This window comes from Scardinius erythrophthalmus (assembly GCF_964197995.2).
Source record: "Scardinius erythrophthalmus genome assembly, chromosome: 21".
Classification (NCBI taxonomy): Eukaryota; Metazoa; Chordata; class Actinopteri; order Cypriniformes; family Leuciscidae; genus Scardinius; species Scardinius erythrophthalmus.
The window spans coordinates 31,890,510-31,902,584 of NC_138241.1; positions in this window are offsets into that span (position 1 = coordinate 31,890,510).

A 12,075-nucleotide genomic window follows, 5' to 3' on the forward strand; every position below is an offset into this window, starting at 1 on the left:
TAATGAGTATAACCTGGGGATTTCACACTCTTCTATAGTGTAAAATGAACTCAGAGGATGGCGGAGAAGGGAAGGAGAAACAGAGAGGATCAATACACAGCAGGAAGATGCTTGGTAGAGAGAGAGAAGCCAGAATAAAGACAGGTGTATGGCATGAAAAACAAACCTAAAGGAAGTTAGACATGCAGGACAAAAGATGAAGAAACAGACAGACGGCTGGACTAGTTGTGAATTTTGGTTATCCACAGGAGGCATATTACTCTGAAGGGTTACTGCTGTTATTAGGGATCTCATTATGGCTCAAGTCTTCCATGCACAGTCAACACCCACTGGGACTCCAGCCTCCTCTGACCTGGACAGCCTTTGAAAGATTTATCCACATGGATGACTCTGTGGTTTCAACATGAAGAATGATTCCTTAGAGGTGATTTTGATACATAAACTGATACCATACAAGAGTTGGATATTTAAAGATGCACAATGCTTAAACAACTTCCAAAGTATTATATAGTATTAGTATATTATTAGTATTAGTATTAGTAATAGTATGGTAATAGCATTAGTATGGTATTATATAGTATATAAACCAAAACAACATGTAACATACAACTGTTTCCTGTAGAACTGTACCACTGTATTTGGCATCATTATTTGCTGAGACTACTGTGTTGTGTTTAGTTTAATAGTGTGCTTCTAACTGCTCTTTGTCAATGTCACATCTCTAATGCAATGTTAACGTGACAGACAAGTGAAACAGGGTTTTTAATGGGGGATGAGAGATAGAGAGAAACCACAAAGGAACAGTGGCCATCCAACAGACGGGTGATAATTAAAGCCAGGATGGAGGGAGGGAGAAAAGCAGAGAGGATAGGGGGGGATGCAAGGGTCTCTGCTTTCTTTTAGTGATGAGGTAATCCTCAGTCCAAACACACGGCTGCCCACTGTCATCTGTGTCACAATTCACTGAGCTGTCCCCCTGTTCAACAGATGTCCCCCTCTAGCAATGCTACAAGTCTCTCTCCATTCACTCGGCCTGTAATTTGGTGCATGCACAGAGCATGAAACTTGGTCATTGTTGTTTTGTAGCAAAGCTTAACAAGAAAACATTTTCATACAGCTCTGAAAACCTTTTCATATGTAGATGCTTTTCCAGGAATAGGGGTCTGATATAAGGTTTGTATCGAATGTGTTGACAATGAGAACGCTTTAGGTTACTTCTCAGAAAACCAACATGCTTACACATGCTAGACCTGCCAAACATGTCACGTTTTAAAGCTAATAATTTAGCCAAACATATCATGGATTCAATATCTCAAGGATGCAAGATCTTGTGAATAAAACTGATTGCATTTCCTCAAATAACATTACATTCCCGTACACCTCAAGTCAAAAAGTTTGGACGCACCTTTATGCATTCGAAAGTCTTCATTATATCCTCTCATGCATTCCCTGGGATTCAAACCTATGACTGTTAGCATTTCTAGCACCATGTCCATTTTTCACATAGAATAATAGTAAAGTCATCAAAACTATAAAATTCTTTTGAAATAGTTTCTGAGGGATCATGTGACACTGAAGACTGGAGTAATGGCTGATAAAAAAACAGCTTTGCCATTACAGAAAATAGATTCACAACAGTTATTTTAAATTGTAATACTATTTTAATTGTATTTTTAAACATATATAACATATATATATATGCAGCATTGGTGAGCATAAGAAACTTATTTCCCAAAATTTTTAAGCATCTTACTGACCCGATAAATTTGAATGGTAGTGTAGGTGTTATGTAGTGATCAAAAACCGGACACAAAAAAACATGATCATAAATTCAGTCAAGTGTTCAAGCTTTTGATTGGCAGTGTTTATGTCCGCAAAGTAATGTAATCACTGTAGAAAGCTGACCACAGAGTGCTCATTTCCCTACTACACAGACGCACATACACACATCTAATAGCCAGACCTGCTCATCAGGCTGGTGTCCTGACTCCATTCACATTCATGAGTTCAGGGGTTCCTGTCCCTGCCTGCGTCCATTCATATGTACAGTAAACAGAAGGACAAAGGGTACGACCGCCCCTCCCCCCGATTGTGTGTGGGATTGTGTGATGCCAGAGAATGGGGGCTGAGGTTAGGGAGACACAAGACACAAGAAAGGACATTTTGAGAAAAATTGTACTAAAATATTTCAGTATGTGTTATGTGTTGTGTATGAAGAGCAATGATGGTAAATGCAACTAAATACACTGCTTGTTGTTCTCTCAGGCTCTTATAGGAATGTTGCAAGTATACAAGTTAAGCTCTAATGACAGCATCTGATAAATTCCCATAAAAATGGCATCTTTTAAAGCAAAAATCAAGGCTATATTTATGTACAATGGAAGTTAACAGGGACCAGCATTCCAGTGGGTTCAAAATGAGAAATGTTAAGTTTATTTGTTTGAGCTGCAGCGTTGTCTAAATCTCTTTTTGAGATGTGGCTTCTTTTCTGAGCAGATGCTTTAATTTTTTTGCCATGTAAATAGTCTTGTTCTACGCTCTTATAAGGCTACGTCTACATTAATCCGGAAATATTTAAAAACAGTGTTTTTGTTTCAAAATCTCTAGCATTTTCAAGTGTTTTCCAAAAGTTGCTCATCCACACTGAAACTGAAAATGCTTTAATGTATAAAACATAATAAAAGCTCACGAGATGATACCGAGAGAGCAGACATAATAAACTTCTCACACTATTCTTCTGGCATGATTGTTTTATTAGCAAAATATCCCCCCGCTAACTGTTGCGTCCAGGTTGCATTCAAAACCGTATTGTCTAAAATGCAATTTTGCTGTAGGATAGCAATTGCAAGTCATCTTTTCAGGAATGCAAAATGAAGAATCTAAAAAGGAACATTTATCTTTAATGAATGTAAAGAGTAGGTACAACAATGCCAGTATAACCATAGATATCTATTGATGTGTCACATGACTAAACATGCGTCATCGTTTTCAAATTTATCCACTTTGCAGAGCGTTTTCAAAAAGCTCCGTATTTGTTAGCAAAAATGCCATCTACATGTGGACGGAAGGCCAAAACGAAGAGAAAAAGATGTGTTTTCAATTCCATTTGTCCGGAATGGGATGATTCTGTGGATGTTGATGCACCTTTATTTTTAAGAGTGTGATTCTCTAGTCTCAAAACACATTTAACGTTTAATCATTATGTCTGCACTTTTGAAACCGTTAATATTTCAGGAGTTCATTGTGGCCATGTACATTATTACAACATAATTTTTTTTGGTAATCATTATAACAACACAAATGCCACCGGTTACACGCGGAACACAAACACATCCACAGTGACTCTCACCAACAGGATATTGTTTAAATAAAGATGCAATGTTTGCATGTTGTCTTCCTCTTTCCTTGCCTGTAAATATGGCGTTTAGTAGTGAGGAAGTTGAGTATTATGTCAGAGCACATCCTCCGTTGTCAACAGCTCCAGACAGGTGGTGTTCTCCCCCCGACAGCAGCCTTCCCAGGCTCCTCCTAACCCTCTTACTGCCCTGGAAGGAGCTCCAAACAACCTCCAGATGTTTCTCCACCACTTCCTTTAAGCCTTTTAAGAATAACAGGAAATGGATTAACTAACCAGCTCTATTCTCATGCCAATGTTCAGTAGTGGTCAGATTACTTCCCAGGATCACCCATAATCCCAGCTCACTCCCTGGGAACTGTCTAGTCAGGAATCCATATATGTAACATATACAATTATAAATGTTATACTCTCACAATTGTCTAGTTAAGCTTAAAAACTACAGGATACAAGACTGGTGTGCTTGCATTTCCCTTATAAACACATACAACTTCCAAATGTCTTAAATGTTATGTTACATCTAGTCAGATCTGATTTTAATTTTCACATGTATTTCATGTATTAAAAGCGAATATAGCATCTGAGTATTTAATTCTGCATATTTTGTAAATGTAAATGCCCATGAGTGCAACATGAGTAATCAATATCTGTGGTCTATTTTCTTAAAGGGTTAGTTCACCCAAAAATTAAAAATTCTGTCAGTAATTACTCTCAGTTAAACCCTCATGTTGTTCCAACCCCGTAAACTTTCGTTCATCTTCGTAACACAAATTAAGATATTTTTGATGAAATCTGAGAACTGGCTCACTCCTTCATAGGCTGCTAGGTATCTGCCAGCCCAGAAAAGTTAGTAATGGCATCATTAAAATAGTCCAAGTGACTACAGTGGCTCAACCTTAAGTTTATTAATGGACGGGAATACTTTTTGTGTCGCTTGATAAACTTAAGGTTGAGCCACTGTAGTCACTTGGACTATTTAGTCTTTACTAACTTTTCTGGACTGGCAGATATCAATTACCTAGCAGTCTATGAAGGAGTGAGTCAGCTCTCGGATTTCATCAAAAATATCTTAATTTGTGTTCCGAAGATGAATGAAAGCTTAGGGGGTTGGCGCAACATGAGGGTGAGTAATTACTTACAGAATTTTCATTTTTGGGTGAACTAACCCTTTAAGTAGAAAAATGTGGCTTACTTTTCAAAATGCACCTATAACATTACACTATATCGTTCCACAAAGATGCATTAAATTGATCAAAAGCAACAGCAAAGACATGCATAATGTTACAAAAGATTTCTATTTCAAATAAATGATGTTCTTTTGAATCTATTCATCAAAGAATCTTGAAAACTGTAAATGAACTCAAAACTAATAGACATGGCCTAGAAGCCACAAAACTCCAATTTTGATATCATGCAGGGGTCTTGAAATAACGACATATTTACATTTTCTGAAGAGAATGCGATTGGTGCGCTGCGCATGCCATGATGCTAAGGAGGTTGTTGGCTGTTCCTATATCTTCTGTGGGATGAGTTACACACCTAAGTTTAATACATAGAGTTAGACATGTTTTAATCCTTATCCTTGAGTATGTGCAATAATAATAGTGATTCTTGCCTTGAGTTCAGAAAGCCTTTTCCACAGCTGTTGTGGGAAACAGATAAGGCTCATCTCCTACTGTTAAAATGAGGTTTATGTGCTGGTGTTGACCACATCAAAGACCCTGCAGAAGAACAGATGGTCTTTCCTGTCATCCTAACCACGTAAGGTCTCAAGATAACAGAATACTCAGAGGAAATAAAGGATATGCCCCAGAGAGCTGTGGTTTAACAAAATCATTCTGCTCCACACCGCTTGATGAATTCGAACTGTCTCTGAGGTAATATGGAGAACTGAAGAAAAACAATTAGGATTTCCTCCCAAGCTTCAGTCAGGATTTCCTCTGGAACTTCCCACCACTAATGAACGTGCCACAGAAGTAGCAACCGTTCGGGTAAGGTCGTTGCTCTGTCAGGAGTGATAACTAAGGAGATTTTTGTTTTAAAAGCATCTTTAAAGTCATGCCTGACAAAGAGAGACACTGTTTTTATTGAAGCTTCAACACTCCCGGTTACATCCACAACACTTCAGCAGACAATAAGCTCAGACTCAGCAGGAGATGTCTTTTCATCTCTCTTGAGGAGAAGTGCCTCAGTCAGACACCTCTCTCCTCCCTTCCTGTATCTCCTCCTGCACGTGTGAGAGCGTTTGCCCGGGCACAAGTCATAAAACCATTGGAAGTGCTGTTATGATGACCGCATGAAAGCCAACTCGAGTCCTAATGGACTTTGGGGCTTGTCACCTATGAACAAAGCTTTTCTGGTGAAAATAAAGTGTCGGAATTAAAATTTGACATATTGTATTTGTTATTCCTACTTTGAAAAAACAAAACTTTCACAAAATAATGTGAATTTGGAACGACTGCAAAGGTGGCTGCGAGGAATAAGTTATTCTTTATCACAAAATAAATAATTTAAGACTCCTGCACCTTTTTTAGGGTCTTTATCGCCCTGTTTGGGTTAAAAAAAGGTTGGGGTTGGATGGCACAGACATGTCTCTACAAATCCCAAGAAGTCCTTACTTTTGTCCCTTTCAATGGAACATTACCACTCAATATCTTATGGCTTGTCTCTGTTTAATAAATGGAGAGAGCAAATCTTAATTCATATGCATTCTAGACAAGCTGTTGAGAGTTTCAAATGCCAGTGAGGTGAATGACAGATAACAGGAATCTTATCACTCCAGATCATCTGCCTAGGTTGAGACACCAGGCTACTTGAAGATCATAAGCAACATTTACAGATAAGCCTCATAATCACCCACACATTATATTTGATGATTATTCTGATACCACCAGATGTACTTGTAAGGGATGCCAAAGTGACAAGATCATAAAATGATGTGCAATTTACTGGTATGGTGCGCGGTGCTATTCAACATAAAATACAATGTACGTGACAAACATGAGGCCAAAAAAACATAATAGACACTTAAGAACCACATTTATAAACATATTTAATTTAAATGGAATGATACAACATCTTACTGTTACTGTTCAACATTTGTTCAACAATAATAATACTAAGAAGAAATGTTTCTTCAGCAGCATATGAGAATTATTTCTGAAGGATCATGTGACTGAAGACTGGGGTAATGATGCTGAAAATTCAGCTTTATTATCACGGAAATAAATTACATTTTAAAATATATTAAAGGAACACTCCACCGTTTTTTGAAATAGGGCTTATTCACCTTCTTTCCTACATTTAGATAGGTGGGCAAATGCATTTTTGTCTCAGTGCATGCATTGTTTTAGTTTGACAGGGTCGGCGCTAGCTTAGCTTAGCATAATGAATGGAATCCTTTGTTGCCAGCTCGCGTGTCCTGAGTAAAAGTGATAAAAAAAAACAAAAAACACCTAATTACTTCTTGTGGCCTGCGTATTCACAATGAGTACAAATAGTGATGCTAAGCTAAGCTAGCGCCGACCCTGTCAAACTAAAACAATGCATGCACTGAGACAAAAATGCATTTGCCCACCTATCTAAATGTAGGAAAGAATGTGAATAAGCCCTATTTCAAAAAACGGTGGAGTGTTCCTTTAAAGTTGAAAAGTGCTATTTAAAATTGTAATATGTGTGAAACTGTGTTTTTGATTAAACAAATTCATCCTTGGTGAGCATTAGAGACTTCTTTCAATAAAACACAGTATGTGAAACATAATTTTTAGCATCATGCTTCCGTTGTTTATTTGCAAACACTTTATGGAGTTTAGAGGATACAAAAATGGTTAAGGGTAAAAAATAAAAATAAAAACACACACATGGCAACAACAATGGAGTTTGTGAAACAAAACTCCATCCCTACCAATGATAAAATCGAACTTATGCCATCCTCACAAGCTTCACTGCCGTCTCAGTTTGAGATGAATCTGAGTTCTCCTCCCACTCCTCCAGACACCACTGCGCATCATTACTCGGTTTACTCGAAGGGGAAAAAAGACCACATTCTATTTATCACCTTCAAGGAATAAGTGAACCGAAACAGCTTGACCTACAAGCTCACTGCTCAAACTTTAGGGAATATCCAATTAGATGTTATACGTAGTGTTCTGTGTTTAGTGCTTGTTATAGAGGAAAACATCATCTCCTCTGGGTCCCAGGTCTCTCTCTAGAATTGGTTTTCAGTGTCTCACTAGAGGAGTGCAGCATGAGTGGGCATCTTCTTACCCAAACTGGAGCGTGTTGGTACATGCCCTGATTTTGGGCTCTAGCTCGCTGTTTAGGATCCCACTTCTGTCAATACCTCACCTCCCAAAAACAGAAGCACTGTGAAAGATGAAAGGCACAACTTCGCACATTCACGGGGAAGATAACGGGGAGGAAATGGCTGCTGTTCATCCTGTTAACCAATCATGCTGTGACATGACTCTCCCCTGTTAATTGAATATTTTTAAATATTTTCCCCTGTTAATTGTAGATGACAATTGGACTTGACAAACAAATTATATTATGCTAATGTGAACTTGTTAAGGATGTCACTACCTTTTCAATGTTTCACTATTGTTATAAGGTAGGCTACAGTAAATAAGTGGTGTGACAGGGAAATAAATAAATTCAGGAATCTATCATTATTTTTGAGAAATGTGATCGATCTTGCAAAAAAATATCTTTGCACAATTTTGGAGGTGTTTCTATACTGTTTTAAAGAAATATTTTAAATTGAATTTCTATGACTGATTATACAGAAATGCATAGTCTTATATTTTACCCCATATATATTTTATTTCAATAAGTTTTTAATTCATTTTGAATTAATACATTATTTAAGCAAAAAAATACTACCCCCTTCATATGCAGTAGTGGTCCAAAGTTATGTCTTTTCACATTTTCACTCTTTATTCAAATATTATAATTTTTTATTTTTTTTAATGATTTTGTATCGTGTTGTGCTTGGAGTCAATCGTTTTAGTTATGATAACACAATGCAACATGCCAAATTGTGCGGGAATTTTTGGACAAGCAATCATACAAAGAGATTATAAACATGAGAGAACCAACGCAATATTAATAATGGATTGTGTTGTTATAGTCATTGTATGCCTTTTCCTGTGAGCCTTTTATTTTTATGCATAGTAAAATAGACCCTGTAGTTTGCCTTCTTTTTTGCCCAATAATTTTGACAGATAAATACCATAACCAAGTTTAGTGTTTTGTTCTTCTCTCATATTTAAAATAATAAAAAACAAAATATTTTCCTCATATTTTGATGGTTTAATCGAATGGTCATTAAAAACAAATATCCCCTTCCGGACATCACTCTTGGCCACTATATTCACTATGGCTGTCTATATTTAATGTCAAAATATATAAATATTTAAAGCAATTATGTTTTCACGATGATAAAATCCTGATCTAAATAGAAAACACTGCAAAACTCTAATGTTATGGTCACTCGCCAGCAAACAAAATTTCTGTTTGCAAGTAGCAAAAGAAATACACCCAGACCAAAGCATTGCACCCGGGAACAATACAAGTGGACATCATAATGACTAAAAGTTTGCTAATAGTATTTTCTACAAAAAACAAGGAGGTATTAGACTCTGGTAACTGTATTTATAGCAGACTGGTGGTGCATTATGGGTGTTGAAGTTTTTTTGCCCCAAAACAATGAATAAATAATAAGAAATAATACATATTTTTTAAAGAAATATTCAACACAGCTCTTTTTCCATATAACGACAATTAGTTATTGTAGTGACCATGGCAGAATACTGATTTGGAGCAACATGAGCGTGAGGAAATAATGATTTCATTTTTGCCTAAAAAATTCCTTCGAAGACACAAATTCAAAAACTGCAGGTATGATCGGCAGCTCAGAGACTAGCTAGCTTAATGAGTTTATTGCATGTGTTTTTATCCTCCACTAGCCTATCTGTTCATCTTTTTCTTTGCTAATGTCATTTTGCACTAAAGTTAGTGTTTGAAGACAGATTGATAAGTTTGTATTTGACTTTTTCATTATGTCCCATAAATTCCTGAGGAGATAACATTTTGTGGATACTTTGCTGCGGCCATAAAATCCCAAAAGACATTGCCATTAGCACAGTGTTGGCTGACATGAGGCATGCGACAGCTGATTGATGGATGTTAAAAACACGACACGCTGGAACAGTTGCAAAATGAGAACGGCGAGAAAAAGAGAGACAGAGAGAGTTAAATAAAGACAATCCACACTCTCTTAGCAGCGGATAAGACGTCTTTGTTCTCTGTTGTCAGTAAAACACGTGAAAGACTTGAAGAGCTGCATGGGTGGGAGATTCAAAACATGCCGGCAAATCTCCCATCATCCCCTCAAAACAAAGCCTCATTAGAATTACGCATCACATCTGCTGCTACACATTAATCCAGCTCAGACGGGATTCTCTCACAAAACTCTGTTGTGATTTGAAGACAATTTTGGGGTATTATGATAATTACCAGACTTTTGTTTTATCTGAGTTATATGCGAGTGTTGCTTGCCTGTGCAAAACCCGCAGCCACGATTCTGAGGTGCTCTGAGTTGTTGTTAACTTGTTGAGAGGTTGTTGCTAGGCAGTATGTGGTTTCTAGGTGCATGTTTTACTGTCTTCCAGGCAAAAATTGTAAGTTCGATCACTTATAGAGTTGTAGCAACCTTTCACACAAGCCACAATTTGAGGAATCTATCAGATTATTGAATAAATATTTATCTAACAAAAATGATATGACAAACTACAGCTACAGGTTTTATTTTACCATGCAAAAATTGCATAGAAAAACAAAAAGGTCACAGGAAAGCATACATTGACTATAACAACATAATCAGTTTTTAATATTTCGTTGGTTCTCTCCATTTTTATTTTGGGATCAATATCTTGCTTTTTATTCCACTACATTTCACAAAAAATATTCCTCATTATTACAAACTAAAGAAATCAACATCCAATGCCAGACCTGAGACAAAATAGCAATGCCCGATTCGTGAATGAGACAATTCTTTCCAAAGAACCTGTTGAATTGGTTCACAAATCACGAATCTGACTGATCCGATTGCAGTAAATGATCTGGTCAAAATGAACTCGTTATAGAGCAAGAATGACGTAAAAAGTAAGTTACTAATGCTGAATTTTAGTATTGATTATTACAATTGAAAATCATGACTGTCTGTTATTTGTGAACTGTGTAAATATGCTGTGAAAGTGTATAATAAATATAATAATAAGTAATGTATGATAAGTTTTGGTAATAAAATGAAAAAATTAAATAATGCTTGAAGTAATATTAAAAATAAATACTTATAGGGCCTACTTTTACTGGAGTTACATTTACTCAAGTACTTGATTGGTACTTAAGTACAAATCAGCTATTTAACCGTACTGAAGCCTGCTCCTCATAGTCAATAATGGAACCGACGCTCCCAAGGGAACATTTATTCACGACTTTCCTTTTCCGATCGTTTGCTTTCATGTAGCTTTCTATGCGTGCACGTTGACTTCCCGTATCATATGTCTTTAAGGTTAACGTTTTTTATTGCTCTATCTATGATACAGTGAAATGAATCCTCAAAGGTTATAATAAAGGTTTATTGAGGAACATGAACCGGTGCAGAACAGCTGTGGAATAGGTTCTCTTGACTCAGAAAAGGTTCTAAAACACATGAGGTCATGCAATGAAATTAGCAGACCATAAAACATACAAGACAATACCCTCAGCTAAGACATTCATGGTCAAGACCTTCATCATCATAGGCATTTCCATTTGCATTTACGTTTGTATAAATATTTGCAATGGAATAATATACATAAACCAGTTTGATTAGAAGGCGTGTGCTCAATGTATTTATGACTTTAGAAACTATGCACTTAAAGGTATAATTCACAGCTAATTTTTATACAAACTGCATATTCTATCCCCCAAAGTTTCAACGGTTTTTGCACTTAAGTGGTAAAGATTGTTGCTATTCTAGGATCATTTTTATTTTAGGGACAAAAAACCCTTTTCATAGTATCTTCTTTTGTTTTCTACAGATGAGAGAAAATGTGTTTTGTTGTTGTTTGTGGATTTTGAAGTCACACTTGAAAATGTCTGGCATCTTATTATGAATATTTTCTTTATTTAATTTTAAACCTAATATTTTAATATTAAATGTTTTATTAGAAAAGTCTAATCGTGTTATATTTCATTCCAAAATTCCACTTATTTTGACATTTTGTTATGTAATGCAATGACATTCAAAAACTTTTGAATAAGACCATCGCGTACAAGAGCTTTTTGTGGCCACTGTACTGTAACTAATATTTACATTCTGCATAAAAAGGTTGATTTGAATATCCTGCACTTGATTAATGTTAAACTCAGGTGTTATCAAAATGATTATGCAACAATGTCTTCAATCTACCAAGAATGCACCAGAAGCTTTATTGCCATTGTTCTTTGTGTATTGCTGTTTGTGTGAGTGAGCAGTTAGTAAACACACCGGATGAGTCACACATCTGGAGTCAATTATGCTCATTAGACCGAGTCTATCCATCATCACATGCAGCGGTTAATGGCTCTTGGATTACAGTGTGTGTGTATGACTTAGCACTGTAGCACACACACCCTCAATGAAAGCCATTTCCCATGGAGCTCAATGTAAACAGTAATCCTACCGGATCTCAGCA